Source organism: Mixophyes fleayi, chromosome 8, assembly GCF_038048845.1.
Source record: "Mixophyes fleayi isolate aMixFle1 chromosome 8, aMixFle1.hap1, whole genome shotgun sequence".
In the NCBI taxonomy this organism is placed as follows: domain Eukaryota; kingdom Metazoa; phylum Chordata; class Amphibia; order Anura; family Limnodynastidae; genus Mixophyes; species Mixophyes fleayi.
Genome location: NC_134409.1, coordinates 92772683 through 92788429, shown reverse-complemented (window position 1 = coordinate 92788429; position 15747 = coordinate 92772683). Strand labels below are relative to the sequence as shown.

The window sequence follows — 15747 nt, the reverse complement described above, 5'->3', positions numbered from 1 at the left end:
ATCCTGGAAAAACAGTAGCACATCGGCTAATTGAAAAGAAGTCGTGATTGTTCCCTTCTTGCACCAAGAAATAGAAGAATTCCAGATCCTATTATAATGCATAACCAAAATAGGTTTTTGTGCTATGCACATGGTCTCTATAACACTATCAGAGAACCCTTTTTTCTTAAGGATCATGGCTTCAACTGCCACACACGATCAAAACAGTTGTGTTCAACCCTAATGGTAAAAGAGTCCCCAAGTTAGCAGATGCCACCACAGACTCAACATCTTGAGACTATCTGTGTATCACAACTGTCTTGGCCAGTCTAGTATCATCAACACCACCCAGAACCCCTTCTCTTTTTACCTTTTTTTGAGAACGCATAGAAACATTGTCACTGGAGGAAACAGAAAAATCAAGTTAAAATCACATGGAAATGAAAAGATATCTACAAGGTAACACTAGTCTTTGAGCTGAATCACTCCACCTTGTGGTTTAACTGGGACACGATCATGTCAATCTCCAGCTGACCCTATCTCTCCCACTACTGATATAGCCAGCCTCCGAGTTTTCCACGTCTGGAATTAACAGGACAGAGATTGAAAGACAGTCTGCTAAAAGGTGGATTTCTTTCATTGCAAGGGAGCTTTTTGTGCTTTTCTGGTAGTTAATGTATGCTACCATAGTGGCGTTGTTGACTCGATCTTTACCCAAAAAAAAAGCTGTCCCAGAGCTAGAGCACCATCCTTAATTCTAAAGCATGGATTGGAAACTTGCTTCTTTCAAGGACAATATACCCAAAAAGTGTCAGCCCCCCCACCCTCCAGTCCCAAAGGCTGGTGTCTGCTGTCATAACTGTAAAATTTCATATGGTAAAAGGGCGTTCCTTGTTGAGATTGTCATCCCTCAACCACTAAAGTGACCAATGTGTTTTTGAAACTGCCCTTTTAAAGACGCTTTGTAAAACCTTTTGCAGGTTTGTGGGTCCGGCTAGAAATGTGCCTAGTAAAACATTAAAAATGTCACTTCAAAGTCCACACTGCCAAAACCAAGACCACCTACATTTACTCTCCATTTTGCTCCTCAAATATTGCTCGGGTGAACCTCATTTATGTTTTAATCCAGTCAGGAGAGGGAGGGGACAATGGGACTCCCTTTTATTACACTTTACTTTTGGGGGTTTGAATGTTTTAATTACATTAGTTGAAATGCACCTAGAAATACACTTTAGCTATGAAAGATACTAGGAAACTTCAAAAGGCATCCCAAAGCATATAATAATGTGTAAAAGTACACTCCCTTTCAAAATATAAACAATCTAGTCCTCGCAGAGTACTAAAGTTTAATACAGTTAATCTCATACAACAAATAACATGCAAAAGGCATCCCAAAGCATATAATAATGTGTAAAAGTACACTCCCTTTCAAAATATAAACAATCTAGTCCTCGCAGAGTACTAAAGTTTAATCTCATACAACAAATAACATGCAAATTTTATCGTAAATAAATAACAAATAAAATGAACATAAGTCCATGTGTGAAACAGTACATCCTTCCGGCTCCCATACCAATAAAGAAAGTAATTTGAGCCACATGCTGCTGATCAAACAAACTTCATTATTGGATTACCAGGAAGCAGAACTTTTGGTTATTCGTTCGGGAGCATTCAGGTTTGTGTTAACACCACGGAGAAGACACCTGCAATGATCTCCTTAGAAGCAAATGTTGCAGCTCTTCAGTGGTGCAGCATGGTGGCTTGGTGGTTAGCACATCTGTCTCACAGCACTGGGGGGTCATGAGTTCAATTCCTGACCTTGGCCTTATCTGTGTGAAGTCTATATGTTCTTCCTGTGTTTGTGTGGGTTTCCTTCGGGTGCTCCGGTTTCCTCCCACACTCCAAAAACATACTAGTAGGATAATTGGCTGCTATCAAATTGACGTGTGTGTGTGTGTTAGGGAATTTAGACTAAGCTCCAATGGGGGGCAAGGACTGATGTGAGAGTTCTCTGTACAGAGATGCAGAATTATTGGTGCTGTATAAATAAATGTTGATAATGATCAGTGTGGGGTAGGGCAATTTCGAAACAATTTGAAGTGCATCATTCTGCAGATTTTGAATTTGAGAACATTGATGGAAGACTGTTGCCAACCTACCCAGTGGAATTCACTGGGAACATTGTCAGTGGACCTGACAGTGAATTCACCTAACAATTGAACTGTATAATGCTCAGAGAAGCTACATCCCAAGAGCTAATGATCTCAACATCAACTTAGTAAATGTTAACATTCTTGGACCACCTTCAGAAAGAGTGTATTCACGCAAAAATAAACACATGATGTCAACAGTATTTGCATTTTTAGACCACAGCTTTTCACTTTCATAAACAGTTACAGTGTAAATTAAAGTTATAGTTACTTTCTGACCTGGATGATTTATGTCCTAACATGGTCACAGTAGTGAAGGGTATTATGTTTAATCATGTGCTCCAAGACCGTTTAAAACCGCAATGTAGATACTGAGAGAGCATTTGGAACAGAATGAGACTTCACAACTCAATAAGGAACTACTAAACTCAAAATGAAAATTGCATTTCTATGAAGGGCTACCAACATAAAATGTGTAAAATATGTAAAAACTTACCTTAGCATGTCAGGCTATTTACATTTGCAGCGCTGAGTGTGAGCTATTGTTCTGTTACCAGCTACATAGTGCAAAATGTGGACAAAATACACTTAATTACTGGTGGTGTAAATCTGGGCACAGATGCAGAGATATGCAGTGTATGTGTCCCCCAAAATGACCACAATGGCAGTTCAATAATCTGTTCAAATAATTAATAGGCATACCGGTAAATATGGTCAGAAGCAAGAGCTTTAAGAGCCAAATAGTAAAGTCTGGCAGACAAGGTGGGCCGATTGCCTTTTAGACATATGATTTGTAGGTTTCTGAAACAACTGGACAATTTTAATGACTAAAATTTTAATATTCAGTTATACTCTTTAGGAAGGATAGGGTGAATAGAAATAGATGGTTGAATCTGGCTTTATACACTTAAAGTAATCTGAAATGAAGGCTGTCTCTTGATGGGACTGAAATATTATGGAGTTAATTGTTGGGTATGTTGCAAGCGACCCTGTATATATGCTGGGAAATGAATTTGGATGCTATCAGTCAGAAAAGGCTGCATAACAGAAAAGTTGTAGTAGTAAAGGTTGTCAATAAAAGCAAGATCAATACCCAGAGAATATATATTAATCGTAAAAACAGAAGGTCAGAACATGTTGGTCCTAAAATATGTAAATGGAGAATTAGTCATAAGGGACAATGCAATTACTTAGTTACCTTTCCTCTGTGTATAAAAAGCAAAGAACTTGTGTTATGTTGTAGAAAAATGCTACTGACAATACATAGTCTTGGTTCTCAACAATAATTGAAAATTAATAAAGCATTTGAACAGTGTGATTTACATCCACAAGTCTTTAGATCTTAGGTCACTTATTGCAAAACTATTATTTTCAATATTTAAATACTCTACAAACTGGTATAGTATCAATGAATTGGCAAAAAACTAATTTGGGACCTACATTTAAAATAAATAAAAATCAATTGGGATCTCTCAACCTGGCGACAAATTCAGTAAGTTTAATGAGCAAGTAAAGCCGCTATTTGACAATAACATACGGCAGTGGCTGGTTTGAGGATACCAGGGTAAAAATTATCACTGTTCGCCCTGACAGTCGTAGATCAACCCTACACATCGCAATTGGCCTTCCTGGTACCTCAACAAGGGTTGACTAAATCACCTAGATAGAAATATAGGCAGCATGCTGGTTAGCACTTCTGCCTCACAGCACTGGGGTCAGGAGTTTGATTCCTAACAATAGCCTTATCTGTGTGGAGTTTGTATATTCTTCCTGTGGGTTTGCTATGGTTTTCTCCCACACTCAAAAAACATACTAGTAGGTCAATTGGCTACTATTAAATTTACCTTAGTCTCTCTCGTTCTGTGTGTGTGTTACAATAATGAGTGTCTGCAGGCAACATTGAAGCATGGTGAAGGTTCCTTGCAAGTTTGGGGCTGCATTTCATCAAATGGAGTTGGGGATTTGGTGAGAATTAATGGTGTCCTCAATGCTGAGAATTACTGGCAGGTACTTATCCATCATGCAATACCATCAGGGAGCATATTCTGCAGCAGGACAAGGATCCCAAACATACAGCCAATGTCATTAAGAACTATCTTCATCGTAAAGAACAACAAGGAGTTCTGGAAGTGATAATATGGCCCCACAGAGCCCTGATCTCAACATCAAGTCTGTCTGGGATTACATGTAGAGAATGAAAGATTTGTGCAAGCCTACATCCACAGAAGATGTGATTAGTTCTCAAAGATGTTTGGAACAACCTCCCTGTCGAGTTCCTTCAAAAACTGTGTGCAAGTGTACCTAGAAGAATTGATGCATTGATGGGTGTTTTCAAGGCAAATATTGATTTGATTTAGATTTCTCCTCTGTTCATTCACTTTGCATTTTACTAACTGCTAAAAATAAACTATTAACACTTCTATTGTTAAAAACACTCTTACTATGCAGCATTTTTTCCACACCCGCCTAAAACGTTTGCACAGTAAAATTATATATTTTATTAGTGGACAACACAATGAGAAGGGGTGTCCAGCAGGCTAAGCCACTGGTGTCAATTTTCTGACATGCCCATCTAGTCAGAGAGCTGACTACTATGCATGAAATAGGTGGAATGTTTATACTTTAGTCCACCATGATCTGTCACTGATTTGCAGGAGTTTTCCTGAAAGAACATAACCGCTTGGCAGACATGGTTTGCCAAAACACACTGGGCCTGACTTAGAATTAGCCCAGTTATAAGATGCAATTTTACACCTTGGCAAATCCAAGCTGCGCTACAGCAGATGCAGGGGGACAGAGTTGGGAGAAAGAAGAGTAGCTCAACTCTAAATGCACGCCTTGCATCGCAACAGGATTTGTCCTGATGCAAAATTGGGCCATTTAGGTGGATGTACTCCTAACTCTAAAGGAGTCCTACTGTGTAGATTGGTGAAATCACACACCCAGACTGAGTCAGTGGTGTCGCAGAGTCTCTGTGTGAAACATGATAGTTATCCTGTTGCTGCAGTGCAGCAGGATATGATCCCTACAACTGCACTTAAAAAGGGGATAAAAAAGACAAGAGCCAATTTGTGTCTAGAGCACAATTCTTTTTAATGCCATTAAAAAATGTCAGTGTACTTTAATGTGAGAATAGCAGGTTCTCATTCATTTTATTACCATAGAAACTGGTTTTGAACTAACAAAACTTAGCTTACAAGTCTTCCATCTCTCCTGTAGCTATATCTGCACCATATGCCATTCCTACTACAAAATGCACTTTTTCTTAAAGCATACCTGCCACCGTGTCCTGTAAGCACTGCTTTACTATGCAATGGCTTCTGCACTCAGGCTAAACTGCTTAAAGATAGGAAACAAGACAATCTGCTGTGCAGGCTAGAGGTTCGCCTGGGAGAGAGCATTAGAACTATGACATGTAGTGGAAACTAGCCTGGGAGCAAGCACTGTAGTCTGATGTACCAAGTCTGCTTACAAGTCAAGCCAAGATATTGCACTATGCTTGCTCCAGGGCCAGCTTGCTCTATATGTACATAAGCATACTGCATGGTGGAAGAAGCATACACCAAGGAGAGAGCAGAACACACTTAACAAAAAGCTCAATGGGAGGGGGCACTGTCACGCTAGCAGTCAATTGCAACTGAATCCAATCAGCAGTTCACTGAAAATCACAGCCTGTGTGATCAGCATAAGAATGCAAATTGCTTGATAGCTATTTCAATTAACACAAATTCATACCTAGTGCTAGTTATCGATCAAGAGAATGGATCAAATTAAGCAGGGAATGTCAGAGACATACTCAAATAATTGTATTTGTCCCTTGGTCCCAAAACCACCACCATGTCCAATAATAATAATAATCCAATAGTCATTGAATGGATCATTAGCATAAGTTGTAGTAAATGCAGCAACTCTCACCAAATATGACCACTCGTTTGGAGAATAGTCCGAGCAGCAGGATAGTACTGTGAGTTTATAACATTACAATTTGTTATATGTTCCTACTACGTCCTTGGAGAAACTGGACTTTTGTCACAGTTTTAAAGTTGGGACAGCACCTGCACAGCATCAACCAGAAGTTCTTTTTTTGGAATTCAACGAATTTCCATCTAAGATCACATAAGCAATCGGTCTACTATATTATATCTCCTCCTCGTACAATAATGTTTCATCTCTAGACTCGCCACCCCCCAAACCACCCTCCTATGAAACTCCTTGTCTATTACATACCTACTCATTATACTCTCTAGCAGCACAACATTTAGGGGCATGCAATATCCAATCTTACATTGTGTCTTTCCCCTTCCCTCTTCAGTTTATTGCAGATAGATCACTCAACTGTGGTCTTATTACACATCCTCACCACTCCTTCCCATAATTTATACAACTGACATTGTTGTCATCTCTACTCCTACTTTGATGATCTCCACTGCCTCCTTGGTGACAGTAGCTGCTGCTGAACAACTGTCCTGGGTCTGTTTCCAGCAGTGTGCATGATACTAGTGACATGAAACACTTGTCACACCACTACCCCAAGCTGGCGGACAACGACTATAGAACAGAGGGTCAGTTCAAATAAATGGCAAACAACAGTTATAGGTGACAGCCGATGACTGTTTAAGATTTTCACAGTGACTGATTCACGTTTCTGCCTTCTAGTCTCTCCTCATTCCAACCATGCATAACACCAGTAGCTGCAGAGAAACGCAGGTCAGCAATGTCTGCTTTATTGATGTACTTTCAACACCAACAGCTTGAATGGTTATTCCTCTACCTTATGTATCAAGTGTCCACAACAACCTTTGGACTTTAGAATATTTAATATCCCATAACTACAAAAATCTACCATTGTTTCACAATCATTTCATTTGAAAGATCTTTCTTTTTCAGACATTGCCTTCACTGCAGCTCTCCCCTATGCTGGCTTGTAATTAACGCTCAACAAAACTTAAGAAGCAAGATGGAGGTGTGGGACTTATTCCACCTCCACTTCAAAGTTCCTCTCTTGGCCGCTCACAACTTCCACTGACAGTATAGGTCTCTTTTTTAAGACAAGGAAGAAAAGATCTCTGACTATACAAACTATCCTCTACAACACCTACCACAATCTACTAGGTTTGTACAACACCACTTCATCCATCTACACAGGGATCTCCAAAGAGAAGATAATCTGTTCTGCTTCTATGAAAAAAACCCTCCCTTCATCTCTATTTTGTTCTGTTCCAATTTAGCGATCTATCACTACAAACATTTCATTATCTGCGCAGGTCAATGTTGCTGCTGTCAAACAATGCGCCCCACTTCAGACTTTGCCATGGCATGCACTTTATATGAGATCTTTACAAAGATTAATCCGCACAACCGAATGCAAGTGGGAGAAATATGGCTTTAACTCAGATTTCTTCAAGAACAAATTCTATCGTCGCTTCTTGAAATTTAGCCTTCAATGTGTTTAAACAAACTTTTCCACACCAATAACTGTTCAATTCTCAACTGGCCCAATATGAAAAACCCTGCTTTAATGTTGTATTGTTTCACAGGAAGCAGATTATAAATATATTTAACCCCTTCATCACTGTACTGAGCATTTCTGGGATCACATTTATTTGTCTGCTGATCAAAACCGATTAGCAGGAAATAAACAAATAGGGGTACCATCATTAGAAAGTTAGGAGTGCCCTCCCATTTTCAAAGTGCCAGAAATAGGGAAAGAGAGGCTCATAAAAGAGCCTATGCCTTATTTCACATTGAATTTACTAGACTGCGCGCTGCATACGCACACTGCGATGCACGTGCTGCATACGCACACTGTAACGCATGTTTCTAATGGAGGAAAGATCAGATCACAGTGGGACATTATCTGTGGGTTTTCTTAAGCCCTAAAATGCAGAAGACAAGCCCCACTCTTCCTTTAGGAGTTAAAAGCAACACGTGGCCCATCACTAAATACAATGATTCCAGTATTACAGGGTGCTTCAGCTAGTGAGCAACATGTCAGCAACTAATTTCACATGTCAATTAATAGAGTAGTAAGTGCGCTAAGCATCAGGATCATTGAACCAGCTGTCCTTTTGGAACATGTATAAATGATTCCTATAAACTCATTTTTCAGGCCTAGTGTAATCCATAATTTTCAATTCGACAAAAACTCAAAAAGTATTAATTGTAACCATTTAGTTGGCTAGTGCAGGTCATCCAATCGGTTTCATTCAACACCCAGGCCAAGTCTGTCAGATACAATATATTCCAGACATAATTTGAGAGAAATTGGATTAACTGTTCCTCAAAAGTTACAATTAACTTTGAATGTAATAAAAAAAAGTGAACATTTATAGTTTTGGTTTTTTTTGTTGCTGAAGTGGTCAAGCATACTGCATTTTAAATAGCCGATTAGGTCCTTATAAGCACTAACTGCATGGAATTTATTTACATTTGTCCTTAATCCTTAAACAGCTACAATAAATGTTCGACTTCCATTTTATTAAATAAAACAAAAACACCCCAACAGCAAACTACCAATTACAATGAAAATAATTTATCTCTGAATGTTTCTCTTTACATAGACTCAGTCAGATGCAACTGGACATACATTTTTGCTAAACTCAAAATGAGAGATGTAATAATGTTGATGGGTGTGTATAGGTGTTTCAACCATAATATATATAATACAGATTTGATTTAACATAAACATTTTACTTTCTCTGCATGAAGGAGTTTTGAACCATGATACCAACCATTAGTAGAGCATGCAAACATATCCCCGCCCCCTTTAAACCTTCGCAATTACCAAACAACTTGCAAGAAAATGGCGCTTGCAGCTGTTAAGTAACGCATGCACAACGAGTCCTATACAAAGAAGCGGAGCTGGCAGCTAGTCACGTGAAAATCTGAAGTGAAGCCCCGCCCAAAGTCTGTGAAAGGGAGGGGGCGCTGCGCACCACTTCTCTCCGTTCACACTGCGGGCGCCATCTTGGTTACAGGGAGGAAAACGATAGCAACGCGCTTATATCACGACATAGCGCAACTAAAACGGCAGTGTGCAAATATTTACCTTTGTTTGAAGATCGTCTCCGCTGAGCTGAACAGGCGAGGCGAGCAACCAATATCGAAATTAAGCGTTTACGCTGAACTTTCACAGAGCCGCCTTCCTACAAGCCCTTCTTCTCCCTCGGCGCCTCTCTCTCCGACATTCAAACCCGAACGCCGATTGCTCCGCCCACTTCTATCCAAAATGTCACGTGCTCGGCCGTTATGCAAATGAGCGTGTGAACGGGGAAGAAACTTGCCGATTGGCAGTAAACAACGCCCCAGTTTATCTATCCTGCCAATCCGTGGTTATGTTTATACCACAGGCGCGGGGGTATTTAAATGAGTAACAAAATGGACTGAGTGGGCAGAAAGGTAAGTAGCTCCGCCTGGTCACATGGCCCATAGCAGATGGCAGCATGACCAACTAAGAGATACAATTGGTGTATGTTGCTAAAATGTTTGCATCATTTAATAACTCTTATCTGGATACTTATGTTATCCTAAGCAGTATAAAGTGTTGTGTTCTAAGAACCTCATTGAAATAAAACCATTTGTGCTCTGAGAATCTCATTGAAATAAAACCATTTTCATAAGATTAGATTTCGCACCACAAATCGGTGTCCGAAAGCTAAGAGCACTTTTTGTTACACTAAAAAAGCTTCACCATTATAAATGTGATGTTGCAAGCCCATTAAAATAGCAATTTAATTACACTGAATTATTAATTAAATATTTTTAGACTTTTTTTTTAGCAAACACCTTATAAAATAAGAGATAACAGGTATTAAAATGTATTGCCTTACGCATTTATTTTCTATCACGGTATTCGCTGGAGCACAATGTAAATTGTTGCAATAATAAAGGCATGCAAATCGTGACTTAAATATTGCGACTAATAAAAATCCGCAAAAACTAACAAATCAAATTATCAAAAATGGCAAGGTTTTCCGACTTCTAATTATCCCTCTTACAAATTCTTATTGTATGTGTTTTTTGTGAGCCGTGTATTGCTCTAAGAGAATGATAGTTAACGCAAGAGATCTACAAACAGGCATGGTTTTCAAATAAATACTTAATTTCAATGTTTTGAATTATTTATTTCATATTGGTTGATGGTGCTCTTCGACAATATAGAAAGTATTGCCTGTTGGTAAATCTATAGCACACAATTTCACTGTTGTACGAAGGACAGGGGTGGCTCTAAAAATGAGGCATGTACCTCATGCTACTTTGATGTGTTGGCTAGGGTTATGTCATTTATTTCAACACGTTTTTAGAAGTGCTATAGAAAATACTATATAGCATCATGATTAATGTACCTGTGGTTAAAGATGGCCATGTTGAATCATGACTGGTGAATAATAAGCAAAAAATGCATTTACAATTTTTATGTCGAGCATTTTGTTGTAAATATTCTTAATGAGGTAATCTGAGACTGCTGTAATAGTAAGAACCATGCTTAATTTAGGTAATGTCCATTGCCTATCTGGGTGAGGTACAAAATCTTAACTGCATAGTTATCTTAATTTAAAGTGATTTGCTTTGAGTTACCTCAAGGACATTATTGATAAAAGTCTCCCATCCAAGCAAAACACTTTTTATCAATGTATTCTTATTTTTGCAGTACCATTAAAGTGGGGCTAGCCCTGAAAAACTTTTTCTTTGAAATGTTGAAGGAATGTAAACTGTACTGTCTTCCCTTTTCTTGAATATCACAAAAGGTCTGCTTAATAGGACAATTAATTGGAAGTTGCTCACTGCATTCTGCTGAGTGCTGGCATATTGCTTTGAAAGTCCATACCAAATCCTTAGTCACTTTAACCTATTCAGGACCGGAAATCGTTAACACCTCCACGACTGAAGATATTTTCACATTTTTGTCCTTAATTGGTTTCATTGTCAATTTTTCTTATGTCTACACAAGTACATTTTCTATTATAGTTATGGGACATATATAGGTATTCTTTTGGTAAAATGTTGAACTAGATAATTTTTTTATTTAACAGGCAAATCAACCAGGCAAAATCACACTTTTCCATATTTACTTTTACTATATAGAGCCATTGTTGCCATATTTATTTTTACTACTTAGAGCAACCCCAGTAAACTACCCTGAAATGTTTTTGTAAGTATCCTAAATATAGTGATGCCAACCTCTCCATTTTATAGAAGCTACAGTTACTGGTTTCTGCAAATTGGAAAACACTATTTGAGGTAACCTGTGGTACTATAGCTATTGTGGAACTATAAGCCTCTGCATGCTGGAAATTATACCTTTGCAATAGCTGGGTTGTCACAAGTTGCTTCTGTTCTATAAATTATTGCCTTGTCAACAAGTTATTTGTTGTTTTTTTCTTGGGATTCTTGTAGAGTTTTTTTGTTTTGGTGGGTTTAAAGCACAATCCATGCTGAACTATGTAGGATAAAGAATAGAGGACGAGAATATTTTTCTTCTTTTACTTTTTTGTTAATAAAGATAATTTCTATCAAGGGAGTAAGGACTGTGTGTATTTTTTTGTGTGTATTTTTTTCAATTAAAAAGTATTGATGTAGAGATCTGTTATCGCAGATTTTTATCAAATAGTGCACAAATGTGCCACTTTACAAACCATACTAAGTGAACAATGGTAGGTTTATTCTATTTTTTACAGTATGTCTGATAAACTAGGGGATCCTGATTCCGAAAATGAAGGGCGAGCTGCAGAATGATAAATTTGACTACATGTGTGGGTCACCAAATCAGATGAGATTCGACCCCATCTGCACTGGTAGTCATCATCATCATCATCACCATTTATATAGCACCACTTATTCCGCAGCGCTGTACAGAGAACACATTCATATCAGTCCCTGCCCCATTGGAGCTTACAGTCTAAATTCCCTAACATACACACTCAGACAGACAGAGACAGAGAGACTAGGGTCAATTTGATATCAGCCAATTAACCTACTAGTATGTTTTTGGAGTGTGGGAGGAAACCGGAGCACCTGGAGGAAACCCACGCAAACACGGGGAGAACATACAAACGCCACACAGATAAGGCCATGGTCGGGAATTGAACTCGTGACCCCAGTGCTGTGAGGCAGAAGTGCTAACTACCAAGCCACCGTGCTTAAGCCATCTTCCAAACACGTTTTTATATTCTTTAGGGTAATGATCATTTTGATTTTAGGTGCTCATCATTTGGAATAGCCACTTAGCCTGTACATGATGCAATATCAGCCATTTGCCCAATATCTGTTGCAATATTGCAGCAACTATGGGCACCTATAAACCGCTAGAAAGATCTATACAATAAATATATCAATAACAGATCTTCCAAACTATACCTTCCATCTGATACAAAATGCTGTGCTCCCAATCTTTCCACTTAATCTACTATTACAGTTACCTGAGATGAACTAATTAATTGATGAGAAGGTTGTTTTATTTAACATTAATTTACCTTAGGTAACTCCAGTAATTAATGTGAAGTTTGGAAGCAGAGCATTTTGTACCAGGTGGAAAGGGTCATGTTGGATGGTCTGCAATAAACACAGATGTTTATTCAAAATTTTCCTGCATAATTTTAGCAGAAGCCTCATATCACTACTCTGCACTGTTGAGGGACTATGCTCCTTCCACTAGCAAATTTTCAGTCTGTGACTTCATAATAATCACACAAGTGATTAAGTCATTATGTCCCATATAAATGCCTTTCACACTGCCTAAAAGAACCAGGTTTTTGCCGGGGCGAGCCCCGACGACCCGGGTCCTGGCTTAGAGTGAAAGGGGGGTCCCTGCATCTACCTGGGTCTTTTTATTCCTGGGTCAGACCCGGATAGCCTCCAGTGGGAACGACATCCATTGAAAAGTTTAAAAAAAAAAACAAAGAGGAGCCAATCAAAGCTCCTCTTGTGATGTTGCCATGGAGACCCGGGCAGACCTGTGTTCAGTGTGAAAATAGTCTACCAGGGTATTTGGCAGGGGCAGAGAATCTGTTCCCCCGAGGTGGCAATCTGAAAGTGATATAATTTGAAACATTTCATGCTGCTGTGCACATTCGGATGACCTAAAAGGATTGTTGTGACACCGCCCACTTAAAAACTAGGGACAGCTGAACATGTAAGAGGTGCAGAGTGAGAAGTAAAATGTCCTCTGACACTTGATAAGCACACCTTTTAAAAAACATCCCTTAATTACTTTCACTGTATGTATAAATATTTTATTACATGTAGAAGATAAGTGCTCAGTTTTTTCCCACCTTAAGTGTACAATGCATCTGGGGCCTGAAATTGGTAACATTTTATTAAAAGACAAAACTTACAGTTATGCTCAGTAATCTTTTAAAGTCAATTCCATTCACATTTTAATCCATATCCCCTAATTGATACGATGGTATGCAGATAATTTTATTATTCATATTTTCTTTTGTGGACCAGCCTTGAAAGATAATTATCTACAAATATATATTTCTGAAAAACGTGATTTTCTCTGCAAAGCTAAGATTTAACTGTGTCCATAATGTATCAAACAGATTTTAAAATGTATGAAAGTTCACAGAGCTTTGATAGTCACCTATCGCATGTTAAGGTCTGCTATATTGAGTGAATCAAGGGAGGAGGATGGGAAAGGCCAGACAAGTGGGCTTACCTACTTGATAAAATTGGCTGCTTTCTCTAGTATTCAAAAATATATATATGCAACCAATTTAATTTATTTCCAACAGAAGTCAGCAGAATATGTAATAACCATAATTATCAAAAGTTATTATTAATTTGGTGATTCCTTTGGAACTAAATTTAAAAAGCAATTGCTTTAGGGTATGTATATTACTGTGTAGTTAACATGCATTTGTTTTGCATGGTAATCAAATGAGACCTTCAGTGCTTTTAATAACCCTCCCACCATCACTGACAATCTCTACAGACTATTTCCGACATCATTTAGTATCAACAGTATTAGGCCCACTAGCACATAATTGTAACGTGTCTATGTAAATACTTGGACTACACGACTTAAGATATTCATTGTGAGAAGTATGGGTCTTTTGAGTGGCTATCACAGGTTAGCAGATGACATTGGGTAATGAGGTTGGTGTTAAAGGTATGAATGCAAGATTTGTTATATGAGCAATATTTATTAACATTTATATAGCACCTACATATTATGCAGAGCTTTATAGAGAATATTTAAACATTCACATCAGTCCCTACCACATGGACACACACTATGGTTAATTTTGTGTGTGAGAGGAAACTAAACCACCTGGGAAAAAAACAAACAAACATGAAAACATACACAGTCCAAACATATAGGATCCTGGTCGGAATCAAAACCCATGACTCCAGTGCTTTAAGACAGCAGTGTTAACTACAGTGCTAACAATTCAAAAGTAATCATTGCAGAAGGGAAAAGAAAAACATTTTATTACATTAAAAACAGGTTGTTCCTGTTTTGGTGGGGAATGTTGTAGTCAGGTCATTGTGAGAGTTTGAAAAAAAATGGCTTGCTCTATATTTCGCCCATCTGGAGTAATAATAAAAAACAGTGCAGAAGCAGCTCCTGTTGCTAATCAGAACTTTTCCCCTTGCATGGAGAATCCCTCCTAAGCCATAAAATTTTCCCCTCAATATTTTTTTTTCTACCCTCCGCTTCATTACAGGGTACTGTTGTACCTTACATAAACAGCTAAGGAAACCAAAAGAGAAAAATACAAGTGGCAGCGCTGGTAATCTCTATAATAGCCTATTTAATTACATATAAAATAAAAATGTATAAAACTTAAATAGACACGCTCGGCGAGCCTTATAATAGCACTGTGCAAAAACAAAGCACTTGATTGATACAGCTGAAAAAAGTCCAATATAAACAGACAATAAGGAGGAATAATCCAGCAATATGTCGCAAAGTGCATAAGTGTGCCCACACAATTTCAGCGTTAGAAGAAATATGTCCAGCAGTGATGGACTATATATATATATATATATATATATATATATATATATATATATATATATGGAGTCTTGGCACACTTAGTGCAAAAAATGTCTCCTTTCCAGTTGTGTATGTGCAAGTACACTTAAGCTGCTGATCAAATTGATTGACAGAACGCTATTCTTGTAAAATGAAATAGCATCTGCAGTTACACAGGTCTACGTTAAGTTTTCACACTATTATTACATTTTAATTTTGACTTCTTTACAAGATAGAGAATGGAAAATATATACATGCATTTCCGAAGCACTGTCTAGAACCATTTAGTCTATGAAATTCTCTACAGTAATTCATTAGACCCTTTGCTTCTTAACCTTTAATCAGCTGTCAAAAAACGTATGTACTTTTAAAGTTTATTATTTTTATAAATAGGTTCTTTAAGCTGCTGATCCATTCAATTACACAGTACTATCCTTGTAACATTGCATGTTACTGGTCTTAAACTGCTGGAGTTGTCCAGGCCTATATTACTGTACATATAAATGTTAAGCAATGCACCATTATTTCTTACATATTATAAAACTGAAAATATATAATATACAGACATTTCTGAAGAATTGTTTTATCCAACCCTAGTGAACACTCCATGAAACCATTTGCTAAAATTATCTTAAT

General features: G+C 37.9%; 1 protein-coding gene across 1 annotated transcript in view; it reads right to left on the bottom strand.

The window, feature by feature from the left end:
* The window catches only part of ATF7IP (activating transcription factor 7 interacting protein), a 53016-nt gene extending 43560 nt beyond the window's left edge, over positions 1 to 9456 (bottom strand). The window contains exon 1 of the mRNA XM_075182878.1: positions 9178 to 9456. The gene's annotated coding sequence lies outside the window, so the exon portion shown is untranslated. The remainder of the gene's footprint in view (positions 1 to 9177) is intronic.
* Between the last annotated feature and the right edge of the window lie 6291 nt (positions 9457 to 15747).